Genomic DNA, 19,923 nt, shown 5'->3' on the forward strand with positions numbered 1-19,923 from the left:
TGTGTTAACCTATCATCCACTTTAGCAGACATCCGACGTCAGGTAGCCGCAGCCTTGCCTACCCCTGCCACTGGTCCACTTCACCATCTCCAACCCGGCGACTTCGTGCTGGTCAAGGATTTCCGGAGAAAGTGCTGGAAATCCAATCGTTGGCAAGGTCCCTACCAGGTGCTTCTTGTCACCCAGACAGCGGTCTAGGTCGCAGAGAGAGCTACATGGGTCCACGCCAGCCACTGCAAGGTCGTAGTCACAGGAAAGGAGAAACGGTAGAAGCAGACGACAACAAGTGACGTGTCCTAGTCACCAACGGAAGACGACAACAAGTGATGTGTCCTAGTCACCAACGGAAGACGACAACAAGTGACGTGTCCTAGTCACCAACGGAAGAAGTAGACGACAACAAGTGACGTGTCCAAGTCACCACCAGCACCACACTTGCACTACATACACCAAAACACACTACACACAAGGTGTCACGAGCGAGTGCCAGCTGAGCGGTTCCATATGCTCTCTGGTTCCTTGTTTGTGTTATCGGTGTGCGGAGTCTGACTGTCCGTGTCACAAAATTGACCGAGAGAATACACACACACACCCCATGGAGCATTCCCGCCTCGTGATGAGGGCTCGCCTGGAGAGACGACAACGCAACCGTGAGCAATGTGAATACTACTGGAGAGCCTGGACAATCATGGCATGGTTCCTCTGCATACTTGCCATGATAGTTGTGTTAGGACTAGTCCTATATGTTATGTATCCATGGTCAGCACACAGCATGTCAGCCAAAATCGAGGTATCTAAGAGGTACCCCAGGGCGAAAGCAGGGCGAACCACATGGGCAGAGGGGCTGGTCAAGACAGGGATTGGTAACATTACTCTAAGGGATGGAGAAGATAGCACAGTGCAGTTAGACCCGTGCGACTACATGTATTGCCCCGACCCTAAGAAACTGGGGTGGGCAGACGCCTACATATGCTATGTCAAGAGTGACAGTCACACCGCCACTCACTGCTCGGGGGGCTGGGCTTTTGTTTTATGGACCACCACGTATACCAATTGGGGTTATACCCTATGGGACGACAAAAGATGGATTTTTATTAATCCCTCGTGGGGAAATTGTTTCTCTGCATTTGACCCATCCTAGTGTTAGGAGCAGTGTGCTGCCATTTCGAATGGTGCCCGGGGAGCAGTGTGGGGAACGGTGCCTTGCTCAGGGACACCTCGGTAGCACTTGGTCTTGCCGGGAATTGAACTGGTGACCTTCCAGTTGCCAAGCCAAGTCCCTATCGACTTCGCCACCACCGCAAACATCAAAGGGAGATTGTCTATCTCCAAGGTCAATTAATCGAGCCCCGTTATCCTGTTGCAACTACAGGCTGCCCAGATATCAGACAGGGGTTATTATGTTGTCTGTATGTATGTATCCGGCGCCAACCCGTGTGGCACATTTTACATAGACATCACGCCCAAAACTCAGACCCCCGAACCAGAGAGAAAGCAGCCTTTGACGCAACTGTTGACATCCATAGGTAGATCTACATTTAACCTATACATAGGCGATAACGACCATAGCAACATTGATGTGGTTCAGACCAGTAATGGGATCACCGGTAACGTCTGGTGGCACACTCTGAGATCATTCTTGCAGGCCGCAGGACAAAATGGGTCATGTTATGCATGCACCCTTTTCCCCCAGGACTCATCAATGTCTGTGCCAGTTCGTCCGCGCTCTCTGACCCAGGTTGAACACCTCTGTGCGTTTATGGCTCTGACAAGACCCATCAAAGGTGAAGACAGCGTAACCGAGTGGCGTTATGCTAGGCCGCTTCCCCCACCATGCAGTAATCGGTCTAACTCCTCTTTGCGTGCATCCACGTTTGATACCACATACGCAAAGTACCAACCCGTCAGCCATGTGCACCCTAGTCATTTGAGAGGGATGAAACACAGCCTATGCATCCAGAGAGTTTACCACAAAACGTCTCTTACACCACCTTATTTTTCCTAGGCACTACTACTGGTTGTACTTGTATCCTACGGAACACGTGTAGTTACGGTGCTTACAATATCTCGTATTGTCGCATATTCGGTGCCCCTGGAAGAATCCTTTCTAACGTAGCATTCCCTGATGTTAACCATATTTCCCTCCAACTCCAACCTCCCAGTGATGCTTGGTTTAGCGCGCCACAAGATTACGTTTGGTTGTGCGGCGACAAGCTCTATCAAGTTCTGGCTCCCCTCTGGATAGGTACATGCACTCTAGTGGATTTTAATCCAGCAGTCACTGTCCTCACGTCCTTAATGTACATGACACATCATTACCCAGAGTTCCAACACCCCGACCACCATAAGTTAAAAAGAGATCTGACGTCCGCTGGAGCTACATTTGTTGGCGGCCTGTTCCCATGGTGGGGTACAGTAAACAATGCCCATAAAATAGATACCTTACACATCCGGCTAGAGAATCTCACTTACGAGACAATGCAAGGCTTCCAGGCATTGCCCCCATTCATAATAGCCTCTAGGAACACGCTCATGCAGCACCAATTTGCTCTTGACCTTTTGTTCGCCTCAAAGGGTGGCCTGTGTCATGTGATCGGTGACTCCTGTTGCACTTACATTCCCAACGCCACCAAGAACATCACTGACACCGTGCTGCATCTCAACGACCTGTTAGCCGACATGAAAGCCATCATTTTTGGCCTATTAATCAGTTGTACCTGTTTGATTATCCCAATACTGAAGAAGTGCGTTTCCAGCATGGTATCCTCAGCTTTCGTTCAGTATACTGCTATTCCATTACACGACAATCCTTTGCGCCACAGTGAGATAGACCAGCTAGAATCAGAAGAGTCTGATTCCGACACTACAATATAATCATGCGTATCCTCTTCTCTTATTCTCTTATGCTTACATTATATTGGAGTCTGTCCTCCACAAAAACAGCCAGTTTTCTATGATATATTTGTGATGTGTTTACTTAAACCAGCGATGGAGTGTATTCATTGATGTGTTATATCAGTCTATCCTGTCATTTGTTTTTTCTATTGATCAAGTATGATCAAAAGGGGAGAATGTAGTGGAAATTTGTATTGATATCCTTATATGCTTAAACCAAATGCTTCTCATAAATGTCATGTGCTGTTTTCTTCTTCTTCTTCTTCTTCTTCTTCTTCTTCTTCTCTACTTTGGGTTTATTCTCAAGCCCTTCAAGGCCACAGCTGGGAGACTCACACAGTCACACCGCCACTCACTGCTCTGAGAACCGTTATGCTATCTACCGCTCAAGGTCAGGTGTCTAATAACAATATGTGACTGTGTGAACACAGATTTATCCCGTTCCCACTCATTTCCTATATAACCTTTGCTTTTTCATTGTACTACGCACACTCTGGCAGACTATTCTATGCTCTGTCAGACCTGTGTCTATATTATTATTGTATCATGTATTTGAAGCTTCAAATAAATAACCCAAAAGACAGCTCTGCTCGATTCACCAATTTATTTGTTTTGATCACTTTGACTTGTACTCTCCAGCCGTGTTGGGTCCTAGATTTCCATAACAGGACTCTACCCGCATATGAGGCACTATTTTGGGATACATTTTGCCCGTTTTCATGGTTCTTCCAAAAGTGAACTTAGACTTTTTCTGACTCTGGAGGAATGCAAGGGGAGTTGTCAGGGGACTCTACCCGCATATGAGGCACTATTTTCGGATACATTTTTATCCATTTTCACCCCTTTTCTATGGTTCTTCCAAAAGTAACTTAGACTTTTTCTGACTCTGGAGGAATGTGAGGGGAGTTGTCAGGGGACTCTACCCGCATATGAGGCACTATTTTGGGATACATTTTGCCCGTTTTCATGGTTCTTCCAAAAGTGAACTTAGACTTTTTCTGACTCTGGAGGAATGTGAGGGGAGTTGTCAGGGGACTCTACCCGCATATGAGGCACTATTTTCGGCATTTTTATCCATTTTCACCCCTTTTCTATGGTTCTTCCAAAAGTAACTTAGACTTTTTCTGACTCTGGAGGAATGTGAGGGGAGTTGTCAGGGGACTCTACCCGCATATGAGGCACTATTTTGGGATACATTTTGCCCGTTTTCATGGTTCTTCCAAAAGTGAACTTAGACTTTTTCTGACTCTGGTTCTTACAAAACTTTAAGTTTTTGAACTGGTCTCTGGAGGAATGTAAGGGGAGTTTGAGGGGACTCTACCTGCATTATGATGCAATATTTTCGGATACATTTGGCCCAGTTTCATGGTTCTCCAAAAAAGTTAACATGCTTTTTCTGCCTTTGGAGGAATGCAAGGGGAGTTTGAGGGGACTCTACCTGCATTATGATGCACCATTGTCGGATACATTTGGCCCGTTTTCATGGTTCTCCCAAAAGTGAACTTCGACTTTTCCTGACTCTGGAGAAATCAATCAATCAATCAATCAATCAATGTTTATTTATATAGCCCAATATCACAAATGTTACATTTGTCTCAGTGGTCTTCACAGTGTGTACAGAATATCAGTATGACAATACGACACCCTCTGTCCTTAGACCCTCACATCGTACAAGGAAAAACTTCCAAAGAAAACCCAGTTTAAAGGGAAAAATGGGAGAAACCTCAGGGAGAGCCACAGAGGAGGGATCCCTCTCCCAGGACGGACAGACGTGCAATAGATGCCATGTGTAAATTGAAAAGATAATACATTTGCAACATAGGTAGTCCAGATGTTTGGAAATGCATGTGTGTATAATAGGAAGATGAATCCACGAGGATATCCATCCAGGACTTATGATCCAGGACCACAGCCACGACTCAAGATCCAGCGCTCGCGATCCAGGACACAGGACCGCAGGATCATCCATGACTCCGGATCCCAGCGTATATAGACACCAAAAGAAAGACATTTGTGGAAGCTGGGTTAATCGGAACATGAGAGTACACAGGTATAGACAGAGAGAAGGAAGAAGTAAGATGACCCCCGACAAACTAAGCCTATATCAGCAAAACTAGGGGCTGAATCTAATCAGCCCTAACTATAAGCTTTATCAAAAAGGAAGGTCTTAAGCGCACTCTTAAAAACGGATAGGGTGTCTGCCGCCCGAACACAAACTGGAAGCTGATTCCACAAATGTGGAGCTTGATAAGAAAAGGCTCCGGCTCCCATTGTACTTTTAGAGATTCTAGGAACAACCAACAACCCTGCATTCTTGGAACGCAATGCCCTAGTAGGACAGTAGGGTATAATGAGTTCTTTAAGGTAAGATGGCGCCTGCCCATTAAGGGCTTTGTAGGCGAGAAGAAGAATTTTAAATTCTATCCTGTGTTCTATAGGGAGCCAGTGTAAGGCAGCCAGAACAGGAGTAATGTGGTCCCTTTTCCTAACTCTGGTTAGTACACGAGCCGCAGCATTTTGAATCAGCTGAAGCGACTTGATTGACTTCTTGGTACTCCCTGATAATAAAGAGTTACAATAATCCAGCCTAGAAGTAACAAATGCATGGACTAGTTTCTCTGCATCGTTTTGAGGCAAGATATGCCTGATTTTTGCAATGTTACGTAGATGGAAGTAGGCGGTCCTTGAAATTGATTTTATGTGGGCGTTAAAGGATAAATCCTGATCAAATATAACACCAAGATTCCTTACAGTCTCACTGGAGGCCAAATTAATGCCATCCATAGTTAGTATATCTTTAGATAATTTGTTTCGTAGATTCTTCGGGCCAAGTACAATAACTTCAGTTTTGGTCGTGTTTAACATCAAAAAGTTTAAGGTCATCCACGTTTTTAAGTCCTTAAGGCAGTCTTGAATTTTATTTAGATGATTAATTTCATCAGGCTTGATTGATAAATATAGTTGAGTATCATCCGCATAACAATGAAAGTTTACAGAATGATTCCTTATAATATTGCCTAACGGAAGCATATATAATGTGAACAAAATAGGTCCGAGCACTGAGCCCTGTGGCACTCCATGGCTAACTTTGGTTTGCGTGGAAGATTCATCGTTAACACGTACAAACTGAGAGCGTTCAGATAGATAGGACCTAAACCAGCCTAAAGCAGTTCCCTGTATGCCAACTAAGTGCTCTAGTCTTTGCAATAGGATATCATGGTCGATAGTATCAAATGCAGCACTGAGATCGAGCAAAACAAGAATAGAGACAAGTCCCTTGTCTGAGGCTATTAGAATATCATTTGTGACTTTAACCAGAGCTGTCTCTGTGCTATGATGTGTTCTAAAGCCAGACTGAAAGTCTTCAAATAAATCATTGTTTTTTAAGTAATCACACAACTGTTTTGCGACCGCTTTCTTAAGAATTTTTGAGAGGAACGGAAGATTAGAAATAGGTCTATAGTTGGCTAAAACCTCTGGATCGAGGTTGTGCTTTTTAAGAAGCGGTTTTATCACTGCTACTTTGAATGATTGTGGAACATAGCCTGATAATAAAGACATATTCATAATATTTAATAAAGAAGTGCTAATTAATGGAAAAACTTCCTTCAACAACTTAGTTGGAGTTGGGTCTAACATGCACGTTGATGGTTTAGAAGAGAGAATCATTGAATTTAATTGTTCAAGGCTTATGGCTGAAAAGCATTCTAGTTTACTATCTAGTGTAATATTAGAACTTACGCTTCCGGGAGCCGTTGATAACACTATACTGGTCAAAGGAAAGAGGTAATTAATTTTGTTTCTAAGAGTAACAATTTTATCGTTAAAAAAGCACATAAAATCATTGCTACCGAGTGCTATGGGAATAGAAGGCTCAATGGAGCTGTGGCTCTCTGTCAGCCTGGATACAGTGCTGAAAATAAATCTTTCATTATTCTTATTCTCATCTATTAATGAAGAGTAGTAGGCTGCTCTCACTTTACGCAGTGCTTTCTTATATTCATTGAGAGTAATATGCCAAATTAAACGAGATTCTTCAAGTTTATTGGAACGCCATATCCTTTCAAGTTGTCTAGACTTTTGCTTTATTTTGCGGGTTTCGGCATTATGCCATGGAGCTAATCTATGTTGTTTTATTTTCTTTTTTTTCAAAGGAGCAACAGAGTCTAATTTTATTCGCAGCGCATCTATAGCACTATCAACAACATGATCAATTTGGGGTGGTGTACATTTTGTATAAGTTTCCTCCCCTACATGCAGACATGCTATCGAGTTAATTATTGGTGGAATCTCTTCCTTAAATGTGGCTATAGCACTAACAGATAGGTTTCTGCTGCAAGAGCTTTTGACTAATGCTTTGTAGTCTAGTAACAGTACTTCAAAAGTTACTAAGAAATGGTCGGATAAAGCAGGATTATGCGGTTCGACTAATAGTTGCTCAATTTCAATACCATAAGTCAGAACAAGGTCGAGAGTGTGATTATAGCAGTGGGTTGGTTTATTTACACTCTGACAGAAACCAACAGAATCTAATATAGAGTTAAATGCAACAGTAAGGCTATTTTTATCATCGTCAACATGAATATTAAAGTCACCTACGATAATTACTTTGTCTGTTTTAAGAACCAAAGTTGATAAAAACTCAGAGAATTCTGATAAGAATTCTGAATAAGGACCTGGTGCACGATACACTGTAACAAATAAGATTGGCTGCAAAGTTTTCCAGGTCGGATGCGTAAGACTAAAAACGAGGCTTTCAAAAGAGGTATAATTTAATTTTGGTTTAGTATTGATAAGTAAACTTGAGTCAAAGATTGCTGCAACTCCACCTCCTCGGCCCGTGCCTCGAGCAATATGAGTGTTGACATGGCTGGGTGGAGTGGCCTCATTTATGCTGACATATTCTTCATGTCTCAACCAAGTTTCAGTGAGACAGCATATATCAATATTATAATCTGATATTAAATCATTTACCAATATTGCTTTAGATGCTAGAGATCTTATGTTTAAGAGACCACATTTAATCTTCCTGTTTTGTTGCACTGTAGTAGTTGTTACATTTACTTTTATTAGGTTATTATGTATGACACCTCTATTAGGTTTTACCTTAAATTGTCCTTGGGCAGACACACACACCGTTAATATTGGGTATTTTATTGGGTTCGGGATTCCTATGGGTGACTGCCTAGGAGAGAGCGCAGAGAAGCGTGTAAGACTGCGACTCTGCCTCCTGGTCTCAACTCCAGTTTGTCATGGATTAAGTCCACAAAGCCCTGAAATGTTTGCCGAAATGAGATCTGCACCTTTCAAAGTAGGATGAATGCCGTCTCTCTTAATCAGACCAGGTTTTCCCTAGAAGGCTGTCCAATTATTTACGAAGCCCACATTGTTTGCTGGGCACCACCAAGACAACCAGCGCTGAAATGATGACATGCGGCTATACATGTCATCATTGATCAGATTGGGGAGGGGACCAGAGAAGATTACGGTGTCCGACATTGTTTTAGCATAACTACACACCGACTCCACATTAAGTTTGGTGCATTCTGATTGGCGTAAACGAACATCATTACCACCGACGTGAATAACAATCCTACCGTATTTATGTTTATTTTTAGCCAGCAGTTTAAGATGCGCCTCAACGTCGCCCGCTCTGGCCCCCGGAATGCATGTGACTGTGGAGGCTTCGGTCTCTAAATTCACGTGTCTCATAATAGAGCTACCAATAACCAGAGTTGGCTTCTCAGCGGGTGTCTCGCTGAGTGGGGAATATCTGTTAGATACGTGAACGGGTTGGTGGGGACCTGCGGGTTTCGCGTTATGCCCCTTCTGAACAGTCACCCAGCCTCCCTGCTGCTCGGGAGTTGCCGGGGGACAGCTAAGAGGAGCTACCTTTTGCCGGTCCGCACATGCTAACATGGGCTTTACTTTAGCTGAGTTACTTTCTAAGATGCGGAGCCGGGCTTCTATGGCTATGATTCCCGCCTCCAACCTAACAACTATACTACATTTAACACATGTATCCTTATCAGTAAGGGAGGCCGGGAAGTAACCAAACATGAGACAGGAAGAGCAGGAAATAGCACCAGAAGGTGGGGAAAGAGCCATGGCTAGCTATCAATCTAAAGTAGCTACCGTTAGCAAACCCGAAAAGAGTGTAGGCAACTGTGGAGTTACAGTCGCTAAGAGAAGGAGAGTTGTGAGTGCTTAAGCTGTAGTAACGTGTGATTACAACGTCAGGCAGTTGCCGTGATCAAGAGTTTTAAAACGATCGATTAAGTTTAAGTTAATAAGCTATCAGCAACAGAACAGACACACGGGATACCCGGAGATGCCAACAACAACCGGAAGTTACAACGTGCTCACCGCAATAGGTTCCTCCTTCCGCTGGACATGTAAGGAGAGTTGTCAGGGGACTCTACCTGCATTATGAGCAGAGTTGGGTGTAACGCGTTACAAAGTAACACATTACTGTAATAATATTACTTTGTCGGTAATGGAGTAGTGTAACGCGTTACTTTTATAATTCAGTAATCGCACTACAGTTACTAACATTGCCCCGACACGCGTTACTTCGTTACTTTCTAAAATCAGTCATAATCAAACCTCAACAAACACCTGCAAAGAACACATGCTAAGGTGAAGCTAACGCACATAGCTGTTGTTTATTTATATCACACACGTAGTCTGTTCTTCTTCTCTGTTTTCCGTTTGTTGCCTGTTTTGAATGACGAATACACACTACCGCTGCCTGCTGGTAAGGAGAGTTATTGCCACCTACGCATGCGCAGTTCGTACGTGCTTGGCTGAAGTCTTTGCGGTGTGCTCCAGTCTGGCTCCAGTGCAACACATGGCCAACATGCAGAAGAACACGCTGACGCAACAGCGTGAGCAGAGATAGACTGCGCAAAATATACAGATAGCAGACAGAGGACAGCCACGGTCAGATAGGAAAACATTCAGGATCTGGATCAGTCTTATGCGACAATGGAAACTGAACTAAAGAGAACATTTCAAACGTTAGCAGTCTGCGTGATCTGCCTGCAGGGAGGGACGGGGAGGGGCGGGCCGGCCCTGCGAGTAAAGTAACGAGTAAAGTAACGAGTAAAGTAACGAGTAAAGTAACTAATTACTTTATGTAGAGAGTAACGAAGTAGTGTAATATATTACTTTTTTTTAAAGTAATATGTAATATGTAATATATTACTTTTTTTTAGTAACGACCCCATCTCTGATTATGAGGCACTATTTTGGGATACATTTTGCCGGTTTTCATGGTTCTACAAAAAGATAATAGAGTATTTCCAGACTCTGGAGGAAAGTAAGGGACGTTTGATGGGACTCTACCCGCATTATGATGCAGTATTTTGGGATACATTTGGCCGGTTTTCATGGTTCTCCAAAAAAGATAATAGAGTATTTCCAGACTCTGGAGGAAAGTAAGGGGAGTTGTCAGGGGACTCTACCCGCATTATGATGCACTATTTTTGGAAACTTTTTTTCACTTTCATGCATCTTTCCATGGATTAATTATTGTATTTTAACTTTTTGGTCAATTTCACCCAGTTTTGGCCCCCGTCTTGCCTGGAGGATAGGACCGAGAGATGACAGGGATCTCTGCCCACCTAACGAGTGCCAAAATGGGACACCTTTCGCACGATGATTGCTGGAAACTGGAGAGATTTCACATAGGGTCTCTCCAGTTAGTTGAGTGCTATTCTCTTGAGTCTTTTCACATTTCCTTCTCTGTCCCTGGTTCTATTAATTCCTTTTACCTGGTACACTTCCCCGTTTATCCACACACACATTGGCACAATGGGACACCTTTCGCACGATGATGCAAATGGAAAAAACAATGTTTTAAAAAATAAACTGGAGATATTTGACATGGGGTCTTTCTAGTTCGCTGAGTGCAACTCTCTTGAGTCTTTTCACGATTCCTTCTTTGTCGCCCCCGGTTCTATACTATACTGGGGACACTTCCCGGTACCGAAATGCTCATGCATACAGATAGGATGGCGATCGATTGTCCGATCTCTAAGAGTTTCTACCGCGCCCTGAGCAAGCACCTGCAGAGGAACCATAGTGTGCATAATGCAGTTGAAAGAAAAATTCTGCTGTTGTTGGCCAATGGACGGACAAACATTAGGCTCCATCCCTGCACCATTGCAGGATGTGAGTACAGCGGGACAAGGCTGGACCGCCACTTGGACAGAGACCATGTTGAGCTGTCCCGGGAGGAAATATATGTGGTTGTAAATAAAGTAAAAATGGCAGTGGCAACGAAGGAGCTTCATGAACTCCGATTGACAAACCCCACAGTAGGAATGATTACCTCTTGGGATGTGGACACTGTGGGTGATGAGGTCCTGTCACAACCTCCACCCTTGTCCCCAGTGATTGAATGTGACAACCCGGACTGTAAGGAATGGAGGATGGAGGCAAACACAGTGAGGGCTCAGAGGGACAGATATGCTGCTGAGGTGAAATCCCTGCGCTGCAAGCTGCAGCAGAGGATAAAACATAAGCGACAGAGGAGGGACCAGAGGGCCAAGGATATGCATGGGTTCGATGAAGAGGATGGGGAGGAACGAGAGCGAGTGCTTCTAAAGAAACTGTTAGGATTTGTCTGTGTTGGTATTTTTCTTGTCCTTTTCTATCTTTGGATTTCCTATTTTATTTTGTAAAGTATTCACCCCCGTTTCCTGCCTGTTTGCTTTCTGTCGGTTTCCCTCTCTGATTACCCAATTGTGTTCACCTGGTACCTATGTGTTTTCTCCTCCCTCCTCACCTCTCTCGTGTTTATGTGATTAGTCCTGGGTGTATTTAAGTTCTGGGTTTTCTGTCTCTCTTTGTCGGGTTGTCTTGTGTATTGGCTTGTCCTCGGTGAGTGTTCTGTTCTGTATTTGTCAGCATAGCCTTGAAATAAAGGAATTATTTGTACGTTAATCTGCATTTGGGTCCTACCTGCTTCACACACCGTAACATTACAACCCGACCTTAAATATGGGCCCAGCAGATCCTTTTGAGCAGGAATTATTGGATTTTACGTTTTCTTTGGCTACCTGCTCTGATCAATGGATAGGAGCGGTCAGGGTTCAGCAGCGAGATGCTGCTCTGGCAGAAGCAGTCCACCTTACACTGAGGAATCAAAGTTTGGTGAAGTTCTTACCTGCCAGGCTTTTGGATTACCTCACAATTTGTTTTCCCGGTCCTGACAGACCCAGGTCTCCCAACTCCTGTTTTGACACTACACGCATTGGTGTGGTCCGTCTGGCGTCAGCCCCTGCTTCTCACCCAGTGTTTGCTACTGTCCAGGAGCCATTCGCTGGTACTCGTCTGGCCTTTGGAGGTCCACGGAGCCTCCAAACGGCTCCTAAAGGAAGGGGTCGCAAGGCCAGGTTGGCAGCACGAGCCCAAAGAGCCAGGGTTCCAGAACCAGTTCAGCCCCCAGCAGCCATGGTTACGGACCCAGTTCTTGCCGCAGCAGCCATGGTTCCGTGCCCCAGTACCATCCCACATAGCCATGGTACCGTGCTCCAGTACCACCCCACACAGCCATGGATCCGTGTTCCGGTTCCCTGCCCAGCAGCCATGGTTCCGGCTCCAGTGCCGGTCCCAGCAGCCACGGTCCCTGCTCCGGAACCGGACTTTACAGCCATGTTTCCGGCTCCAGAACCGGACCTTTCAGCCAGGATTCTGGCTTCAATTCCGGCCCCAGTCCCGGTCCCAGCAGCCTTGGTGCCAGACCCAGATGTGGCCCCAGCTGCCACAGTCCCATCTCCAGTTCCCCCTCGAGTTCCCTCTTGAGTTCCCTCCTTTAGTCCCTCCTCTGGTCCCTCCTTTAGTCCCTCCTCGAGTCCCCTCTCTAGTTCGCCTCTCGAGTCCCCTCTCAAGTTCCCTTCTCTAGTCCCTGTTATGGAAATCTAGGGCCCAACACAGCTGGAGAGTACAAGTCAAATGATCATAACAAATAAATGGTGAATCGAGAAAAGCTGTCTTTTGGTTATTTATTTGAAGCTTCAAATACACGATATAATGATTGAATAATGTCACAAGTCGCACAGAGTATAAGATAGTCTGCGCGGGAGTGCGCAGGACAATGAAAAAGCAGAGATTATATAAGGAAAGAGTGGGAATATTATAACTCCCCTGTTCACACGGGGAGATTGTTATGAGACACCCAGTGGCCTTGAGTAGATAGCATAACGGTTCTCAGAGCAGGGAAGTTCGTGATGTGTCTGACTGTGTATGAGTCTCCCAGTCTGCTGAAACAGCTGTGGCCTTGCAGAGACTGGGAAACTCATAAGAGAATATAATAGAATAATAATGGTAAAAGCACAACAAGAGGAAATAAGAAGCATTTGGTTTAAACATATGAAAGATATAATAAGGATAATAATAATGATGATAATAATAAAATTTTCCACTACATTCCCCCCTTTTGATCATACTTGATCAATAGAAAAAACAAATGATAGGATAGACTGATATAACACATCAATGAATACACTCCATCGCTGGTTTAAGTAAACACATCACAAATATATCATAGAAAACTGGCTGTTTTTGTGGAGGACAGACTCCAATATAATGTAAGCATAAAAGAGGAGATACACACATGATTATATTGATAAATCGGAATCAGACTCTTCTGATTCTAGCTGATCTATCTCACTGTGGCGCAAAGGATTGTCTTGTAATGGAATAGTAGTATACTGAACGAAAGCTAACAGGTTGTTAAGATGCAGCACGGTGTCAGTGATGTTCTTGGTGGCGTCGGGAATGTAAGTGCAACAGGAGTCACCGATCACATGACACAGGCCACCCTTTGAGGCGAACCAAAGGGCGAATTGGTGCTGCATGAGCATGTTCCTAGAGGCTATTATGAATGGGGTCAATGCCTGGAAGCCTTGCGTCGTCTCATAAGTGAGATTCTCTAGCCGGACGTGTAAGGTATGTATTTTATGGGCATTGTTTACTGTACCCCACCATGGGAACAGGCCACCCATGAATTTAGCTCCAGCGGACGTCATATCTCTTTTTACCTTGTGGTGGTCGGGGTGTTGGAACTCTGGGTAATGATGTGTCGTGTGCATTAAGGACGTGAGTACAGTGACTGCTGGATTCAAATCCACTAGAGTGAATGTCCCTATCCAGAGGGGAGCCAGAACTTGATAGAGCTTGTTGCCGCACAACCAAACGTAATCTTGTGGCGCGCTAAACCCAGCCTCACTGGGCCAGGCCAGTTGGAGGGAAATATGTTTAACATCAGGGAATGCTACGTTAGAAAGGATTCTCTCAGGGGCACCAGATATGTGACAATACGAAATTTTGTAAGCACCGTAACTGCATGTGTTCCGTAGGATACGAGTACAACCAGTAGTAGTGCCTAGGAAAAGATAAGGTGGTGTAAAAGACGTTTTGTGGTAAACTCTCTGGATGCAGAGGTTGTGTTTCATCCCTCTCAAATGACTGGGGTGCACATGGCTGACGGGTTGGTACTTTGCGTATGTGGTGTCAAGCGTGGATGCACGCAAAGAGGAGTCAGACCGATTGCTGCATGGTGGGGGAAGCTGCCTAGCATAACGCCACTCGGTTACGCTGTCTTCACCCTTGATGGGCCTCGTCAGAGCCATAAACGCGCAGAGGTGTTCAACCTGGGTCAGAGAGCGCAGATGAACTGGCACGGACATTGATGAGTCCTGGGGGAAAAGAGTGCATGCATAACATGACCCATGTTGTCCTGCGGCCTGCAAGAATGATCTCAGAGTGTGCCACCAGACGTTACCGGTGATCCCACTACTGGTCTGACCCACATCAATGTTGCTATGGTCGTTATCGCCTATGTATAGATTAAATGTAGATGTACCTATGGATGTCAATAGTGGCGTCAAAGGTTGCTTACGTTTTTCCGGGTCTGAGTTTTGGGCGCGATGTCTATGTAAAATGTGCCACACGGGTCGGCGCCGGATACATACATACAGACAACAAAATAAAATAAATGTGGTTCGCCCTGCTTTCCCCATGTACCTCTTAGATACCTCGATGTTGGCTGACATGCTGTATGCTGAAATGGATACATAAAATATAGGACTAGTCCTAACACAACTATCATGGCAAGTATGCAGAGGAACCATTCTATGATTGTCCAGGCTCTCCAGTAGCATTCACATTGCTCACGGTTGCGTTGTCGTCTCTCCAGGCGAGCCCTCATCACGAGGGGGAAATGTTCCATGGTGTGTGTGAGTGTATTCTCTCGGTCGATTTCGTGACACGGACCGTCAGACTTCGCACACTGATAACACAAACGAGGAACCAGAGAGCATATGGAACCGCTCAGCTGGCACTCGCTCGTGACACCTTGTGTGTAGTGTGTTTTGGTGTATGTAGTGCAAGTGTGGTGCTGGTGGTGACTAGGACACGTCACTTGTTGTCATCTGTTGGTGACTAGGACACGTCACTTGTTGTCATCTGTTGGTGACTTGGACACGTCACTTGTTGTCGTCTGTTTCTATTGGTGACTTGGACACGTCACTTGTTGTCATCTGTTGGTGACTTGGACACGTCACTTGTTGTCATCTGTTGGTGACTTGGACATGTCACTTGTTGTCATCTGTTGGTGACTTGGACACGTCACTTGTTGTCATCTGTTGGTGACTTGGACATGTCACTTGTTGTCATCTGTTGGTGACTTGGACACATCACTTGTTGTCATCTGTTGGTGACTTGGACATGTCACTTGTTGTCATCTGTTGGTGACTTGGACATGTCACTTGTTGTCATCTGTTTCTATCGTTTCTCCTTTCCTGTGACCACGACCTTGCAGTGGCTGGCGTGGACCCATGTAGCTCTCTCGGCGACCTTGACCGCTGTCTGGGTGACGAGAAGCACCTGGTAGGGACCTGCCAACGATTGGATTTCCAGCTCTTTCTCCGGAAATCCTTGACCAGCACGAAGTCGCCCGGTTGAAGGCGGTGAAGCGGACCAGTGGCAGTCGCTAAAGTGGATGATAGGTTAACACAATATGACAACATAGCATCCTCACACACAGTTGTGGAGGGAGGACGACATCCTGGAGCCTTGAGTCCAATCTGGATTAGCATAGGATTTCAAATGGGCTGAGTTGACTCCGTGTTCTTTTCCGCATCCTCATGTACATCAGCACAATGGGCAGAGCTTGTGTCCATGACAGACCTGTGTCTGCACAGCATTTTGCTAGTTTGTAATTTGATTGTGCCGTTCTCTCTTTCCACCCCACCCCCACTCTGTGGGTGATAAGCACAATGCTTTCTGATGTCCATGCCCATGTATTCTCCTATCTGCGTAATGGCCTCATTAGCAAAATGTGAACCGTTGTCACTAGAAATTTTGTCTGGTAGTCCCCATCTAGGAATGATTTCCCTCAGTAGTGCCTTTGCCACAGCATTTGCTGTCTGTGCTTTTACTGGGAAAGCTTCAACCCATTTGGACCACATGTCGACCACCACTAAGCAGTGCTTCTTCCCCTCTGATGGGCTAAGATCAATGAAATCCAGCATTAGGTGCTCAAATGGCCTGGTGGGAGGTGGATGTGCTCCGGGTCCTGTAACCTTTACTGGTCTACCAGAATTTTGCATGATGCAGATTAAGCATGCTTCACAGTGCTTTTGAGCTGTTACTGTGAATCCCCTTGTGAACCACTCCTGATTTATAGACTCTAACATCCCCCCTTTTGACACATGATCCCACCCATGTGTCAACTTAGCGAAATGAGGGAAAAAATGTCTTTGGGCCAACCCAGATGCTGGATTTTAGGTCAAAAACAGCCCCAGCAGCCTTCCATTGAGCCTTCTCAACTGGCGTAGCTAGCTGCTGCATGGAAGTCAGTGATGACATTTTGTCAGTAAAGGAGGAGACAGGGATTTTAACAAATGAGTGTGCGTGAGGTGCGAGAGGAATCAGGCCTTTGCGGCTGAGTCAGCAGACGCATTTCCTAGGGAAACTGGGTCTGTACTGCTTGCGTGTGCGGCACATTTATAGACTGCAACCTCAGATGGGAGCAGAATGGCGTCTAGTAAGCCTGCAACCAGCACATGGTTAAGTACTGGTTTGCCATCAGATTTAAGAAATTGTCTACACTTCCAAATAGCCCCAAAATCGTGTACTACCCCGAAAGCATATCGTGAGTCAGTGTAAATAGTCACGGTTTTGCCTTCTGCAAACGTGCAGGCTTCAGTTAGTGCGATGAGCTCTGCTGCCTGTGCTGAGAGGTGGCATGGAAGCGGTCCAGAACGGAGAACAGCAGAATCTGAAACAACAGGAAAAAAAACAAAAAAAAAACAACAAAAAAACAAACAAATAAATTAGTGCCCCCTTGGTCGCGAGAGGCAGACCCATCAACATACAAAATGAGGTCAGCGTTGGTCAGAGGAACGTCTTTTAAGTCCAAACAATAAAAACCTGTCTGTCTTTAAGTCCGGTCTAGGTGTGCACACAATGGAAATTACGTCAACTGTCTTCAGGCAATATTCAAACTAAATGAAGTCTCTCCTTTTGAAACATCATGTGTTGAAATAAACACCTGCAGTTCAAAAAAAAAAAAAAAAAAAAAAAATGAATTGCCTAATATTTTTGTTGTGGAATCAATTAATTTCTTTCTTTAAAGGCAAAAACATGAAAAAGCTAAGAGAAAAACCCTATTGAATACAATATTATTTGGAGCAACTTAATTTATAAATAGTTGTCAACTTAAAAACATGTGTTCATGTTCAACATGTGGTAATTAAGTACATACAATTTAAGATTATATTTAAATAATACGGTAAAACAAGTTGGAACTTTTGGAGTAATCAGATAAGAATTCCGGACGAGCGTGCATGCACAGCTGCATTTACATCGTAAATCCTGGACAAATCTCCACTCGTCAGGAGGTTTGTCTCTTTTTGACAGGAAACACTGGAATCGTTACACGGAATAATGACCCCTTGTTTAAGCAGAGAGGTAAACACTGGCCATCAACAGCTTCACGTTTCAATGGGTACGGTACGTGAACGTGGACATTAACCCTACGTCATATCTGTGAGCTGCCCAGAGTGAGTATGGCACATCTGAAAGCGCGGCAGGAAGCTCAGAGATATGAGAATTACCTTATCCTCAACCAACAGCAATGTGCGCAGAACGGCTACGTTCGTGCACATTTTCCTTTGATACACGTCACGTGACATAGAGTACATGACATATTCTGTGTGTGTAGGTGCCCAATCAGTGACTGACTCCCAATCTTTAACGATTGGACCCAAATCCCTCCATCTATCAGTGGGGCCCCCTGGCTAGTGAAATGTGTGGACCGCCCCTGGGATTTGACACAGCTGGTTGTGTCTTGTGTGTGTGTGAGTCTAACAGAGATAGTGCTACCCAGCAAATTCCAATACATTTTTAAACATGAGCTCATCATTCACACATTCTAACAGTAAAACTCTCATCATAGCATTTTCACGGATCTTTCAACCACGTTAGCAGTACAATGCAAAATGAGAAGTTTCCACACAGCAGGTGGAAAACCACGTTGACCAGTCAAACGCAACAACTCCTGAAAATCAGGATATGTCAGCAGCCCATTGATACACATTCACCAGTTCTTTATCATCAAATGACACTTTTTGAACCATCGTAGGAGATGGCTGTCGGACTTTAAGACCCTCATTTGTGGAAAAATGAGGTCCAAGCCGAACCGGAGAACCAGATCTCTGCCCAGTAAATGTATTGGGCAGGCAGATGATAAAATAACTGTTTTTTACTGATGTGGGAAATGGATTACTGTCAACACCGTTATCTCCACTCTGAAGTGGTACAGAAACTTCTCCTTTTCATAAACCCAGCACATGAATAAATCTATCACTAAATTTGCATTCAGGCAAATCTACCCTTTTTTACCACAGAATGTGTAGCCCCAGAATCAACCAAAAATGTGTGGGACATTTCTTAACGCAAACATTCACTGTCATATTTCAAATATGTACCCTTTTTAATTACAGACATGTCCTCTAATTCTTCTAATTTCTCAATAGCATGTATGATGCGTGTGTGTGTGTGTGTGTGTGTGTGTGTGTCACTTCCCTGGTTTGATGCTGCTGGCTGAATTTCCATCTCGCTCGATTGGGCCCCTTCCCTGCTGTCCCCCTCTGCCTCCACTCCAGTGTTCTGTGAGCAGTCCCATAATCCAATGTTCAACACTTCCACACTTGGAAACATCTTTCTTCAAATGAACGTCTTGCTTCTTGTCCTCTGCCTCTGAAAACCTCCTCTGCCTCTCCCTCGGTATTGTGAGCGGCCAGCATTTTGTTTAGCTTGCGCTGTGTCTGTGAGTCCGTTGAGAAAGGCATTACTGAGGTTTGTTTCCCAAACACCTGCTTGGTCTCCTAGGGCATCGGGTTTGTTTATCCCGCTGTTGTCGAGCTTGGAGTTGACGCTGACTGCATGGCTGGGGCTTGTAGTTGAGGTGGTTGAGGTGTTCCAACCAGATTGCCAGGGTTGTACGCCGGAGGAGGGAAGGGATACCCAGTCGAGGAGAGGTCATTCAGGCCTGCAATGGAAGGACACAGAGATGTCTGGGGTTTACATGTTTTTTGGAAATAATGTATTTCTTTTCTTCACATTCATTTTCAACCTTAATATTTTATTTAATCCCCAAGGCCAACTGCCTTTTTTTTACTCCCCAGTATTATAAACACTTTCTATGAGTGTCCTTTTAGGTTTTTGATTTTTAATTTACTCAAAGAACCTCCCTTAGGAAATCCGAACATTTCCATCCATATATTTAATTTAGACAGACTTTCTTCACCATATTTTGCTCGCATGACATCAACTATCGGACCCTCAGGAGGCTGTACATACCCCCTCCCCTGCTTTGCCCCCAGAGCAAAGTCTTTTAAAGTGTCACCAAAACACTCCGTGTCACCAAAACACTATTAAAGTGTCACCAAAACACTCCGTGTCACCAAAACACTATTTTTCATCCGTCGATGCTAGATATGCCAAATATCTCTG

Source organism: Pseudochaenichthys georgianus, chromosome 9 (assembly GCF_902827115.2).
Source record: "Pseudochaenichthys georgianus chromosome 9, fPseGeo1.2, whole genome shotgun sequence".
Taxonomy (NCBI): domain Eukaryota; kingdom Metazoa; phylum Chordata; class Actinopteri; order Perciformes; family Channichthyidae; genus Pseudochaenichthys; species Pseudochaenichthys georgianus.